This window comes from Scyliorhinus canicula, chromosome 5 (genome assembly GCF_902713615.1).
Source record: "Scyliorhinus canicula chromosome 5, sScyCan1.1, whole genome shotgun sequence".
Lineage (NCBI taxonomy): Eukaryota > Metazoa > Chordata > Chondrichthyes > Carcharhiniformes > Scyliorhinidae > Scyliorhinus > Scyliorhinus canicula.
This window is the reverse complement of record NC_052150.1, coordinates 42,886-57,380: the sequence shown is the minus strand read 5'-3', so window position 1 is coordinate 57,380 and position 14,495 is coordinate 42,886. Positions and strand designations below refer to the sequence as shown.

Genomic DNA, 14,495 nt, shown 5'->3' with positions numbered 1-14,495 from the left:
TAATGTTGTGGAGGAGAATGCTGAGACCCAGGCTATTAGAATAGATGGCATTGAGGTGCGTAGGGAAGAAGTGTTGGCAATTCTGGACAAGGTGAAAATAGATAAGTCCCCGGGGCCTGATGGGATTTATCCTAGGATTCTCTGGGAAGCCAGGGAAGAGATTGCTGACCCTTCAGCTTTGATTTTTATGTCATCATTGGCTACAGGAATAGTGCCAGAGGACTGGAGGATAGCAAATGTGGTCCCTTTGTTCAAGAAGGGGAGTAGAGATAACCCCGGTAACTATAGGCCGGTGAGCCTCACGTCTGTTGTGGGTAAAGTCTTAAGACCATAAGACCATAAGACATAGGAGTGGAAGTAAGGCCATTCGACCCATCGAGTCCACTCCGCCATTCAATCATGGCTGATGGGCATTTCAACTCCATCTACCAGCATTCTCCCCGTAGCCCTTAATTCCTCGCGACATCAAGAATTTATCTATCTTGGAGAGGATTATAAGAGATACGATTTATAATCATCTAGATAGGAATAATATGATTAGGGATGGTTTTGTGAAGGGTAGGTCATGCCTCACAAACCTTATCGATTTCTTTGAGAAGGTGACTGAACAGGTAGACGAGGGTAGAGCAGTTGATGTGGTGTATATGGATTTCAGTAAAGCGTTTGATAAGGTTCCCCACGGTCGTCTATTGCAGAAAATACGAGGCTGGGGATTGAGGGTAATTTAGAGATGTGGATCAGAAATTGACTAGTTGAAAGAAGACAGAGGGTGGTGGTTGATGGGAAATGTTCAGAATGGAGTTCAGTTACAAGTGGTGTACCACAAGGATCTGTTCTGGGGCCGTTGCTGTTTGTCATTTTTATAAATGACCTAGAGGAGGGCACAGAAGGTTGGGTGAGTAAATTTGCAGACGACACTAAAGTCGGTGGAGTTGTAGACAGTGTGGAAGGATGTTGCAGGTTACAGAGGGACATAGATAAGCTGCAGAGCTGGGCTGAGAGGTGGCAAATGGAGTTTAATGTAGAGAAGTGTGAGGTGATTCACTTTGGAAAGAATAACAGAAATGCGGAATATTTGGCTAATGGTAAAATTCTTGGCAGTGTGGATGAGCAGAGGGATCTCGGTGTCCATGTACATAGATCCCTGAAAGTTGCCACCCAGGTTGATAGGGTTGTGAAGAAGGCCTATGGTGTGTTGGCCTTTATTGGTAGAGGGATTGAGTTCCGGAGCCATGAGGTCATGTTGCAGCTGTACAAAACTCTGGTACGGCTGCATTTGGAGTATTGCGTACAGTTCTGGTCGCCACATTATAGGAAGGACGTGGAAGCTTTGCAACGGGTGCAGAGGAGATTTACCAGGATGTTGCCTGGTATGGAGGGAAAATCTTATGAGGAAAGGCTGATGGACTTGAGGTTGTTTTCGTTAGAGAGAAGGTTAAGAGGTGACTTAATAGAGGCATACAAAATGATCAGAGGGTTAGATAGGGTGGACAGTGAGAGCCTTCTCCCGCGGATGGAGGTAGCTAGCACGAGGGGACATAGCCTTAAATTGAGGGGTAATAGATATAGGACAGACGTCAGAGGTAGGTTTTTTACGCAAAGAGTGGTGAGGCCGTGGAATGCCCTACCTGCAACAGTAGTGAACTCGCCAACATTGAGGGCATTTAAAAGTTTATTGGATAAGCATATGGATGATAATGGCATAGTGTAGGTTAGATGGCCTTTAGTTTTTGACTTCCCATGTCGGTGCAACATCGTGGGCCGAAGGGCCTGTACTGCGCTGTATCGTTCTATGTTCTATGTTCTATGTTCTATTAGGGAGGGGGGTAGGAGGGATTTGGACCAAGGGGGAGGGTATTCCTTCTGAGGCTGGGTCTTTGAATAGTTACTCTGGAGTTAGAAGTGATTTTTTTCCCTCCAACTCTTTCAAAGTTACTATCAGGGTAAAACTGGCAGAACCATCCAAAATTAGTGATCTAACTTGCTTCTGTCCGATATTTCCCAGCCCAGCGCAAATGTCCAGAGGAGGTTACTGCTTCTGGGCAGTTGTCGGGTAAACACTTTGGAACCTGCTTAAGGGATGCTCCAGTGCATTATTGGGGGACCCCATAAATGCGACCCTAGGGAACCAGAAGGTTATATTGAATTTTGGTCATTTATTTCCATTGAAAAATGTCTCAAAACTGTTTTGAGCATTACCGAAACAGAAAAATAATTCCCAATTAAGGTGAATCTTTAATGGGCATAAAATTGCTATTGGGAGAAGTGATAATCTTCACTGCAACAAGGTGACAAGCCATGTTCAATCCTTTAGATCTCTTTTCCTCTACATTCCCAGACATGAAGGTGAAATTGGTGTTGATCAATCCTGCAAAATAGGAATAGTGAAGTGGCAGCTTATTTACACCTGTCATAGAGAAATACAGCACAGAAACCTGTCTCGTTTCCTTCTCTATTGATCGCAGTTCTCTATCTCCTATTTTGCGGTACTGCCCAGAAGCAATTTCTGCCTCAGTATTTATTTATCTTGGAAGCAACTCTGCTTAGAGTCAAAATCCAAAATCTACTAGCCTTACATTCAGCATGGGACCACCTAACTTCCCAACCTGTGCATGGACCACCTAACTTCCCAACCTGTGCTTGGACCACCTAACTTCCCAACCTGTGCATGGACCACCTAACTTCCCAGCCTGTGCATGGACCACCTAACTTCCCAACCTGCGCAAAGACAGCTGAAAGGAAGATCAGTAAACCCAGACCGTTACCATTGTCAGATCATTTCTGTTGAGGGTTTTGTGTACATGTCATAAATTTACAGAAAATAATGCCAATAGTTCTAAACAAATTTACAGGATAAAATCATGAAGGATAACCATTTACAAGAACATTTGTAAAAGAAACTCAGGATTGGTAATAAAATTATCTTGAGTACCATCATGTTTTATACATTTTCAAAATGTTGTCTCTCCATTTTAGGTGTCTGGAATACTTAGTTAACCAAAGACAATTAAGCAATGTTTATGGGAAAGATAGTGAGCTGACATTGTGATTTCAACATTCAAACTCAATTATTTGATTTTATAAAAGTTACCTTTTGTACCTATGGGTAATATCATAATAATAAATAATAGATTTACTAAAAATATCCTAAATATATTGAAAAGTGTGCAAAAGGAAATTATTGAAAAAGTGTCAGAAGATTGAAATGTAATCATAAAATTGTTTGTTTTTTAATAATATTGCTACAATTAAAATGCATATGAAGATTACAGTTATTATTATATGGTACACATTAATATATCACCAAATTTCCATCCAACTTAATATAAGGTTAGCTTGCAGAACTAACAAGCCATAAACATTTACTTTGCAAAACTAGTTCTTGACAATTTTTCCTGATGTTTAGAAAGTATACGCAGTATTTTAAATATTTGGAAACTAACTTAATTTCAGACTATTTTTAAACATTACAGGCATTTGATTGGGATTTTCTGCTAATTTATTAATGCCAAAATAGAAATAATAATAATCACTTATTGTCACAAGTAGGCTTCAATGAAGTTGCTGTGAAAAGCCCCTAGTCGCCACATTCCAGCACCTGTTCGGAGAGGCTGTTACAGGAAGGAGATGCTGATTATAACATTTTTGAATAAACTTTTTGCGTGAAGATAACAAGCAATTGGAAACACTGGAAGATTTTGACGATGTAGGCCTGAAATATATTTGCAGTAAGTGTCCATGGCATGCTAATACTTTAATAAGGAATGTCAATACAATCTGGCAGCTCTCAGGAAGGAATTAAACAATCCTTGAAACTTTGAAATTTTGTTTTGCAGTCCTGCAATACAGCAGAATGGGTCATTCTCTGAGCCGGAATTAGAATTTTGAAGAATACTATTTTTTTTGTGTTTTAAGTTAGAACATAGAACAGTACAGCACAGAACAGGCCCTTCGGCCTTCGATGTTGTGCCGAGCATTGTCCGAGTTCATGGATCTTAAGTTCAAACCCCACCAGCATTTACAAAGGTTGATTGCTAACTGCTCCAAAAATGCAATACTCTACCTTTAATTGCCAGTGGTGCACGAACATAAGCCAAAGTAAATCAGTTAAGGCATTGGCATAAACCACGGTTAACCAATACGAAAATGTTCTGAGACTGTGAATAGAAAGTCGGAAAAATGAAACCAATTTATTTCATTCACTACAGTTTGATTTCTATGTTTGTTGGTATAACAACAGAATTTAGCGGTCGACAAATGTAACAAGGGTTAATTTCTCATGAATCTAATTGTAGTATCACTCACAGCACAATTATATTTAAAAAACTGTGCTGAGCCAATATTTGAAAAGTTACAGGTTTCCCCATATGCTATTCTCCAGAAAGCTGATTCAGCCAGAGAACTGCTCAATACAAACAAACAGTAACGATTCTGTGACAATACAATTTCTAAAAGCCATTTTGTGGAATTTGCCTTTGCCATATTAGAAACTCTGACTGCTGAGGTGCAGCTTTCTGATGTCCACTCATAAATAGGAAGGTTTTATTTAAGCATCAACATTGCTCTGGAGTCTTGAAAAGGGTTGACAATCCAACCGCATCTGTCTATTGTTAATGGACTAGTTTGAACATACTAACTCACAAACAGTTAAAGTTAACAGCCACAGACATTCGCCGTAGTGGCAGAGGCAGAATCCAAAGAATGAAAGGGAGGCAAACACATTACATCCTCTGGGTTTATTTCGATCTTACAATTTACTGACAAATATTACTAAACAATTGTTGGAGAGGCAGATGGGCCACTTTTCATACTGTTATGCTGAACTTTACTCTGCCATGTAATTCTGCAGATGTCAATGAGCTTTGCATACAGATGTAATTGAGGTAGACTTCACAACATTCCTGGCATTCCCAACACCTGGTTTTGTGAAGTGCAGTTAGATTTTTCATTACTTAATGAAAACACAAACATTATATGTGGGTTACTGGATTTAGTTCTTAAAAACTTGTCGATTAAGTAGTTTATGTCAACTCTTTCATTTGCAGAGCAGCATCCTCTAATCCATCAGTAGTCAGAGCTATACTTTCTTTTGACAGATAAAAGCATGACTTAGTAGTACTGTTAGTGGTTGGAGCAACATTTATCTTGTGTCCCAAAGCAATTACCCATTTCTTGATCATCTGCATCAAGTTAACTTGAAAGTCAGAGTTATAGGGGAGCATTCACCTATATCCTGGGAGTTCCACCCAGTGAGAGGTTAATTGCATCCTTTGCAGAGAAGTTTAAATGCCATTACTGCAAAATATATTAAGCGCTCCTTGTTCAACATGAAGCTACTTAAGCAGTCAGATTTATAGTAGAGATTTTAAACAGTTTTAAGAAATGTCCATGAATGTTAGGATATAGGTTAACAGATATAGATCACAGATATAGGTTGAGAGGCAGTAAATTTAGAACTGAGATGAGGAGGAACTACTTCTCGCAGAGGGTGGTGAATTTGTGTAACTCACTACCCCACAATGTGGTAGAATCTGAGTCGCTAAATGGTTTCAAGAAGGAGATATATATTTCTGATTTTTTTTTAAATGGGTAAAAGGGAGTTCAAAGTGAAGGGCAGGAGGTTTAAGGGGGATTTGAGGTGTGGTAAACCATGGTATTGCACTGTATGGCATTGTATTGTATTGTGCATGCCTGGGCTTGTCCAGGCTGGCTCCGACTGTGGCTCCTCCCCTCAGGCTTATGTATAAAGGTGGCAAGTCTCCGCCTCCGACCCAGTTCAGGTCCAGAGACAGGAGGCTTGCTGTTTAGTGTATTAAAGCCTCAGTTACATTCACTCTTCATGTGTTATTGATGGTGTATCAATTTAATACACTAAACTCCTAAAGATGAACTCATCACTCAAGCCTGATCGCTTGGAACTGGATCCACAGGCAGCCGACACTACAGAAACGTTTGAACACTGGCTAAGCTGCTTCGAAGCGTACCTCGTATCCTTCACCGAAGACTTCACAGACCTCCAGAAGAAGCAGATCCTCCACGCACGGGTGAGCCCCAAGAGACTTTCTCTTCATCAGGGACGCCCCCTCGTACGCGGAGGCAATAACGCTGCTAAAAAGGACAATACATGAAATCCGTTAACAAGGTGTATGCTAGGCACTTCCTCGCCACGAGATGGCAACGCCTTGGGGAATCACTTGCGATTTCCTGCGTGCCTTGCACATACTCTGCCGGAACTGTGACTGCCAGGTGATATCGGCTACCCAGCACGTGGAGCTGCTGATCAGGGACGCTTATGTCGCGGGCATGAACTCTAACTATATCCGCCAGTGATTACTCAAAGGGGGGACATTCGACCCCCCCAGAGACAGTACAACTCTCCAACTCGCTGGAGGTGGCCTCCCAGAACATAGGGGCCGACACCTCCAACCACGCAGCACCCTCGTGGGCGCAGCCATCAACTAACCCAGGTGCGATGCAAGCCTGCGTCGTGCAGCGGCCCGCCAACGCCAGGGGCTCGAGGTGCTACTTCTGCGGCCTAAGTAATCACCCCAGACAACGCTGCCCAGCACGGAACGCAACTTGTAACGGCTGTGGGAAGAAGGGCCACTTTGCAAAAGCCTGCCAGGCCCGATCTCCTCCTAAAGCTTCTAGGCCCAGCAGCGCTGCCTGTCAGGGCCGCCCCCAGCTGCCGCACCACCTGCCATGTGCGACCCGTGGGCGCTGCCATCTTCGCCACCATCTTCAATTAGGTCACCATGTGCAACCCACGGGAGCCGCCATCTTGGACACCATCGCCGCTACCACGGGCAACTCATGGGGGACGTCACCTTGGACGCCGATGCCATCGCCGATGCCACCCACCACGGGCAGCTCATGGGGGCCGCCATCTTGGGACCACGCCGCAGCCTCCCGGGAGCCCAGCTCGCCCGACCGTACGCTGGCCGCTGCTACCTGTGACTGGCCTACCAACTGCCTTCTGAAGCTTGCCTCCATCACACTCGACCAGTCCCGGCCACACCACCTCGCGAAGTCCACGATGACCGTCCGGATCAACGGGCACGCGACGGCCTGCTTTTTCGACCCCGGGAGCACAGACAGCTTCATACACCCAGATACGGTAAGGCGCTGCTCCCTCCCAATTTTACCCGCGACCCAGAAAATCCCCCTGGCTTCCGGATTCCACACAATAGAAACTGTACAAGGCGTAGAGTACACTAACTTTAAGCTCTACGTCCTCCCCATCTCTGCGCTGCCCTATTACTGGGGCTCAACTTCCAGTGCCATCTCCAGAGCCGTACCTTAAAGTTCGGCGGACCCCTGCTTCCCCTGACCGTCTGTAGCCTTGCAACTCTTAAGGTCGCCCAACCCACCCCGGACTGTAAGCCCGTCGCTACTCGGAGACAACGATACAGTGCCCAGGAGAGGGCCTTTATCAGGTTGGAGGTCCAGCGACTCCTGTGAGAGGGGATCATTGAGGCCAGTAACAGCCCCTGAAGAGCCCAAGCGATGGTCGTCAAGACTGGGAAGAAGCACCGGATGGTCATCAATTACAGCCAGACCATTAACCAATACACGCAGCTTGATGCGTACCCCCTCCCCCGCATATCTGACATGGTCAATCAGATTGCGCAGTATCGAGTCTTCTCCACAGTCGACTTGAAGTCCGCATACCACCAGCTCCCTATCCGCCCGGAGGATCGCCAATACACTGCCTTTGAAGCAGATGGCCACCTCTACCACCTCCTCAGGATCCCCTTCGGCGTCACCAACGGGCTCTCGGTATTCCAAAGAGAAATGGACCGAATGGTTGACCAGTAGGGGCTGTGGCCCACGTTCCCATACTTAGACAATGCCACCATCTGTGGCCATGACCAGCAGGACCATGACGAGAACCTCTGGTGCTTCCTCCACACTGCTAAACTCCTGAACCTAACCTATAATAGAGAAAAATGTGTCTTCCGCACAACCCGCCTAGCCATCCTCGGCTACGTCGTGGAACACGGAGTCCCAGGGCCCGACCCCGACCACATGTGCCCCCTCCTGGAACTCCCCCTCCCCCACTGCCCCAAAGCCCTGAAGAGATGCCTGGGTTTCTTTTTGTACTATGCCCAGTTGGTCCCCAATTATGCAGACAAGGCCCGTCCCCTGATCAAATCCACCATTTTTCCCCTCACGGCTGAGGCCCGACTGGTCTTCAGGTCTTCAATTGCATCAAGGCAGATATTGCCAAGGCTGCAATGCACGCTGTGGATGAGTCCATCCCATTCCTAGTGGAGAGCGATGCGTCGGACTTTGCTCTGGCCGCTCCACTCAACCAGGCGGGCAGGTCCATGGCTTCTTCTCCCGTACCCTCCATGCCTCCGAAATTCAACACTCCGCCATCGAAAAGGAAGCCCAAGCCATAGTAGAAGCTGTGAGACATTGGAGGCATTACCTGGCCGGCAGGCGATTCACTCTCCTCACTGACCAACGGTCAGTTGCCTTCATGTTCAATAACACACAGTGGGGCAAGATTAAGAATGACAAGATTCTGAGGTGGAGGATCAAGCTCTCCACCTACAGCTATGATATCTTGTATCGACCCAGGAAGCTCAATGAACTCCCAGGTGCCCTCTCCATGTACATGTGCCAGCGCACAGGTAGACCGACTCCGGGCCCTCCACAATGACCTCTGTCACCCGGGGGTCACCCAATTTTTTCACTTCATCAAGGCTCGCAACCTGCCTTACTCCATCGAGGAGGTCAGGTCCGTGACCAGGGACTGACAGGTCTGCGCGGAGTACAAACCGCACTTCTAACGGCCAGACAGAACACACCTGGTAAAGGCCTCCCGCCTCTTTGAGCGCCTCAACATTGACTTCAAATGGCCCCTCCCCTCCACTGACCGTAACGTGTACTTCCTCAACATCGTTGACGAGTACTCCAGATTCCCCTTCGCCATCCCCTGCTCTGACATGACCTCTGCCTCCCTCAGCAAGGCCCTGCACAGCCCTTTCACCCTGTTCGGGTTGCGTCAGTTCCTGCTCAGCAAAGGCATTGCCTCCAGCAGGACGACCAGCTATAACCCCCAGGGAAACGGACAAGTGGAGACAGAGAACGTGACGATCTGGAAGGCCGTCCTTCTGGCCCTACGGTCTAGAAGTCTCCCAGTCTCCCGCTGGTAGGAGGTCCTCTCCGGAGGTCCTCTCCAATATACTCCATTCGGTCACTCCTGTGGACAGACACCAATGAGACTCCTCATGAACGTATGTTTCCCTGACCCAGGAAGTCCACTTCCGGGGTCTCGCTTCCGTCCTGGGTGGCAGTCCCTGGGCCCGTCCTTCTCCGGAAGCATGCGAGGAGCCATAAAACCGACCCCCTCATTGAGAAAGTCCTGCTCCTCCAAGCAAACCCACAATATGCCTACGTGGAACACCAGGACGGGCGGCAGGCCATGGTCTCCCTTCGGGATATGGCACCTGCAGGTTCTCCAGCGACTATCACCACCACCCCCCACCGTCTTTCATAGAATTTACAGTGCAGAAGGAGGCCATTCGGCCCATTGAGTCTGCACCGGCTCTTGGAAAGATCACCCTACCCCCTACCCAAGGTCAACAACTCCACCCTTTCCCCATAACTCAGTAACCCCACCCAACACTAAGGGAAATTTTGGACACTAAGGGCAATTTTATCATGGCCAATCCACCTAACCCACACATCTTTGGACTGTGGGAGGAAATCAGAGCACCCGGAGGAAACCCACGCACACACGGGGAGGATGTGCAGAGTCCGCACAGACAGTGACCCAAGCCGGAATCGAACCTGGGACCCTGGAGCTGTGAAGCGATTGTGCTATCCACAATGCTACCGTGCTGCCCACCCCCCTCACGAACTGACACCCACAGGCTCACCGGCGACAAGCACCACCCCCCCTTCGCCGACTCAACATCTGGGTGAAGAAGAAGACAACACGCTCCCGGACGTGCAGGTCTTGACACCGGCGCCCACACCACAGCCGGGACTGTGGCAATCACGACGGAAGGTCAAGGCCCCCGACAGACTTGACCTTTAAGACCTCTTCACCCTGCCGGACTTTTTTTTAAAAAGGGGTGAATGTGGTAAACCTCGGTATTGCATTGTATTGTACTGTGCATGCCTGGGCTTGTCCAGGCTGGCTCCGCCTGTGGCTCCTCCCCTCGGGCTTATGTATAAAGGTGGCAAGTCCCCGCCTCCGACCCAGTTTGGGATCAGGGGTCAGGAGGCCTGCTGTTTAGTGTATTAAAGCCTCAGTTACGTTCATTACTCATCATGTGTTATTGATGGTGTATCATGAGGAAAATATCTTTTACCCAGAGGTTAGTGATGGCCTGGAATGCACTGCCTGTGAGGGTGGGAAAGTACCTGGATGAGCATTTGGCATTTCATAACATTCAAGGCTATGGGCCAAGTGCTGGGAAATGGGATTAGATAGGCAGGTTAGGTGTTTTTCATGCATCAGTGCAGACTCAATGGACTTAAGGGCCTCTTCTGCGCTGTGTTATTCTGGGATTCTGGTCATTATAAGAAGTTGAAGTGCAGATTGTATTAAAAGAACCTCTTCTCCATCTATGTAGAAACTGAATAATGAAGCAGATTCCAGGAGTTAAATGACCTACACCTGCTTCTAATTCTTATGTTCTGATAATATACAATGCAAAACATGCTGCAAAACTACATTCGGAAACAAAAATGATTGACAACTGCATTTGTTGCTACGCTATTATGTAGTCAAAACAGAACAGAATTTCACAGAGGAGCAATATAGTTTTTTCAGAGAATTTAGCCAAGGATTTTTTAAAACATATTTCCAGGCATTTTTCCCCTCTAACATTGCAAGGTTGGAGGAGGAATAAACTGAGGACTGGCTGTGTAAGCTAGCCAACATGTCAATGAAAATAGGGCTAAACGCTTGTGATTTTAAAGGAATGTGCTCACAAAGTTTACTTTTATTGCAAAATAATGGCATAATTTGAATTATAAAAATGTTTGTGAAATCGAAACACTTTTTTTAATGATGGCCAATATTTACAAGGCTATATAACCAGTTGGAACTAGTCTAGAGAACGTTTAGGGAATTTGTGCCTCGCCTCAAAATGACTTGTGGATCATAAAATGTTTCACTCTGACAAGCTACATGCTTACCAGAGACGGTAATGGAAGGAACACACAACAGGGCAACTTCATCCATCTCCAATGTCTTTTTGGTCCAACCATATTTGTCGCACCAAAATCAAAAAGCACCTTTTGGGACACATATTTTTGCATCAATATTATTTCTACAGAAAGATCTATACACAACAGCTGAAAAAGAAGCAAACGAGATTTGCTTCAATAAGGTTTCAAATGGTTGTTGCAATACATTTACAGCCCTTCCCTAAAGACTCTGGAATTATGTTAGTGCCAGACTACACCTCCAGGCTTGTCTGGGTTGAAGTCTTGTGGTTTCAACATTTTTTATTCTCTTGATCATTTCTGCAGGCTTATTTTTTCATTGTAGATCATAGGTAAATGTTTATTGAATTAAGAAGAAAAGCGTTCAAACCACAAGATCAGTAACAAATGTAGGAATTATGGAATTTAATCGGGTAACAATTTCTATTGTCCTACTGAATAGACACAAATGTCAGGATGATTTATGGAGATGCCTTGGTCCCCACCCTGCAGTAAAGCGCATGCGTCAGGAGAAACAAAGAGAATGAATTACCGTCTGCATTCAACCACTGCAGCCTCATCAGCAAAGTGTGCGGAGAAATATCAAAATACCAACTCTTTACGGAGAAAAAAAAACACTGGATCCTAAAATGTCAACATTGATGCAATACACATGTGTAGAATTTAAGATAATTTCAATTTCATTACAAAATGCATTTTCCCCCAAATTAGATGGTGTGTGCACCTTCCGGGCGGTACAACGTTTCCAGATGTGCTCGACCTGAAAGATGTGAATCATTTTCAGTAAATTCCTTCATAACACTGATAAAACCACAGCTTTCATCTAAATAGTAATAGTCAGTTCCTGAATAGTAACTCTTTGCTTAGCGAGAATTGACAAAGACAAAACTCTTCACTACCTGAAATAATGGTGTTTGGATGTAAAATCTAAAAAGGTTTAGATGTTGAGATGAGCTGATATTAAATTAAAACCTCGGCAATTTTCATGGGAAGAAAGTGATGACAATGAAATGATCAGTTGAACAGGATGTCGTCCTTTTTGTTGCTGCATCGATTTCACTAATAAAACATAAAGTGGTATTTATCCTGTCGCTCGCTCACACGCTATCTGCACTGAGTTACATTAACAACACTTGACTTGCACCCTTCCACATCTCACCACCTTAGTGAAGCTTTCGACAAAAAGGAACAGCTTGTTGCAGTTCAGCTTAAAAATCAGTCATTCTGCATCGCACCCACAATCCGAGAAAACGCCCCCACTCCCCCCCTCCCCAACACACTGGCTGCACTTCGTGTTTCTCACCAATAATTCATTGTTTTAAAAAATGCTGCTTCCTCCCATCGCCCAACAGATCAAACCCTTTAACATTGAGACAGACAGACAAACGCTGCATTTATACCACGAGAAGCAGCAGCTCCGTCTCTTACCGTTATTCGCAGCGCCGCTTTCTGCTGGCAGAACTGAAAGTGCTTCTGTGTGTCTGCGAAATGGCAGCAGGAGTGCGGGTTTGACGCGGCGCTGTTTCTACTGCATTTCACCGGAGAGTGAGTGCACCAACCGAGTACCTTAGCCCATTTGTAAAATCAGATGGTTGTGAGATGGCGCTGTCACACAGGGACCGCATCACGTGTTATTTAAACACTTCCAAATTACACCTTAAAATAGTCAGCTTTGAAATAGTTTTAATAAATCGTTTAATTATGATTTGGCACGCAGTCTTTTTTTACGAATATACACCCGAAGATCAAATTTCAGTTTAATCCCTGAAATGTTAATGTTACTTAAATAAATCCGATGGAATTAATTTTCGGAGTGAAATCTGCCTGTTTGGTGTAATAAATGTGTCTTTACTGTAATAATTGTGTTTAACCCTTGAATTGAGGATTTCACTGTGCCAGCGCCTGAAGGCGAATTGATCTTTTCCCAATGAATTTGCCAAGTATTCGGAGGGAGGGGAGATTTCTGCTGTTACATTAGCAACAATTCCTGTGAAATTCCCAGCATGGATGAAACCAGAGGCTGATCAATGAAACCATTCCTGTTCACAGAAGTTCTTTGGCGCCCTCTGCAATGTTTGTTGAAAAAGCGCCGATTCTGTCACTGAGGAAAATATTGTACCTGAAGAAGTTATAGTAAGGGGATAAAATCTTACATCATGAAACTTCAATAAAGTATAAACTTACCAGAACCAATTGATCTTGAATATCCAATGACTAATATCGATTTTGCAATCAGGTGGAAGTTTTGCTGCAGCTTTGCTGGGGGGGGGGGGGGGAGGGATAGTTTTTTTTCAATTCCAGTTTCTCAGTTGCTCGCTTACACTGACCACACATTAGTTCAACATTTCCATTCTTTCGGCTGGTCAGGGACCCTGGCATGTTCCAATTGGAGAGAAAATGTACTGAGGCGGCAACCCGAGCAGCCAGTGCGTGTGAACTGAATATAGATCAGCTCCTGTCTCCATGGGAACTGCCTGCACTGGAATCTCATGTGCACTCTCCAGTAAGACACACACATATGCACATAAATGCTATACCCGAGACAGTTGATGATAACAAATGGAGTATAAATGGACGGTTATAGAACCAGAGTAAAAGGCAAAGTTCTCAAATAGTGAATCTAATACCATCAATTTGAGTTTTTAAACTAAGTGCTCAGAGCCAAACTTCAGTATTGCTGACAGAAGTTTTGTATCTTCAATTATCAGAACAGATTGCAAGATTTCCATCAGTAAAGGGAACAACAATTTACACTGCAGGAGAAGAAACTGCTGATTGATTGACAAGTGGACTCTGATTGGTGAAAGTGTTGCAATGGAGAATGAACCATCCAGTGGCTGTCCCCCAAACTTTTGCACAATGCTTGGGCATGCTCCTCCTGTTTGCAAAGGACAGGCTCCCAGAGTATATGTGGCCTCTAGCATGTGTAAGTGATCACACTGCGAGTCTAACTGATAATCTTAAATTGGTTTCAGTATAATTCTGAGCGCGCTCAGGATTGTTTATCAAGTGCTGCTAATTGCAGAATCACATCTAATGTTAGACACAACATTTTGAGTTTTTCAAGCAAAAGTTGGGTGGGTTTGGTCAATACTTTACCTGTTGCAAATAGCCAAAGGTATGTGCTGTTTGATAAGATCTGCCAGTCATTTGGATGTACCACCTACACATCTGGCATCACTGAAATTCATATATGACATTACAAAGGGTCATCTGGACTCGAAACATGACCTCTTTTGTCTCCCTACAGATGCTGCCAGACCTGCTGAAATTTTCCAGCATTTTCTCTGGTTTCAGATTCCAGC

The 14,495-nt window shown here is 45.1% G+C and overlaps 1 protein-coding gene across 2 annotated transcripts in view; it reads right to left on the bottom strand.

Moving 5' to 3' along the window:
* Positions 1-13,557, bottom strand: part of LOC119965739 (brain acid soluble protein 1-like) — a 153,390-nt gene extending 139,833 nt beyond the window's left edge. Inside the window, exon 1 of one of the 2 annotated variants that reach the window (XM_038796504.1) lies at positions 13,375-13,557. The gene's annotated coding sequence lies outside the window, so the exon portion shown is untranslated. Of the gene's footprint in view, positions 1-12,618; positions 12,819-13,374 lie in introns of those variants that run through there. The other variant, XM_038796502.1, reaches the window with a different exon arrangement.
* Positions 13,558-14,495: the final 938 nt, after the last annotated feature.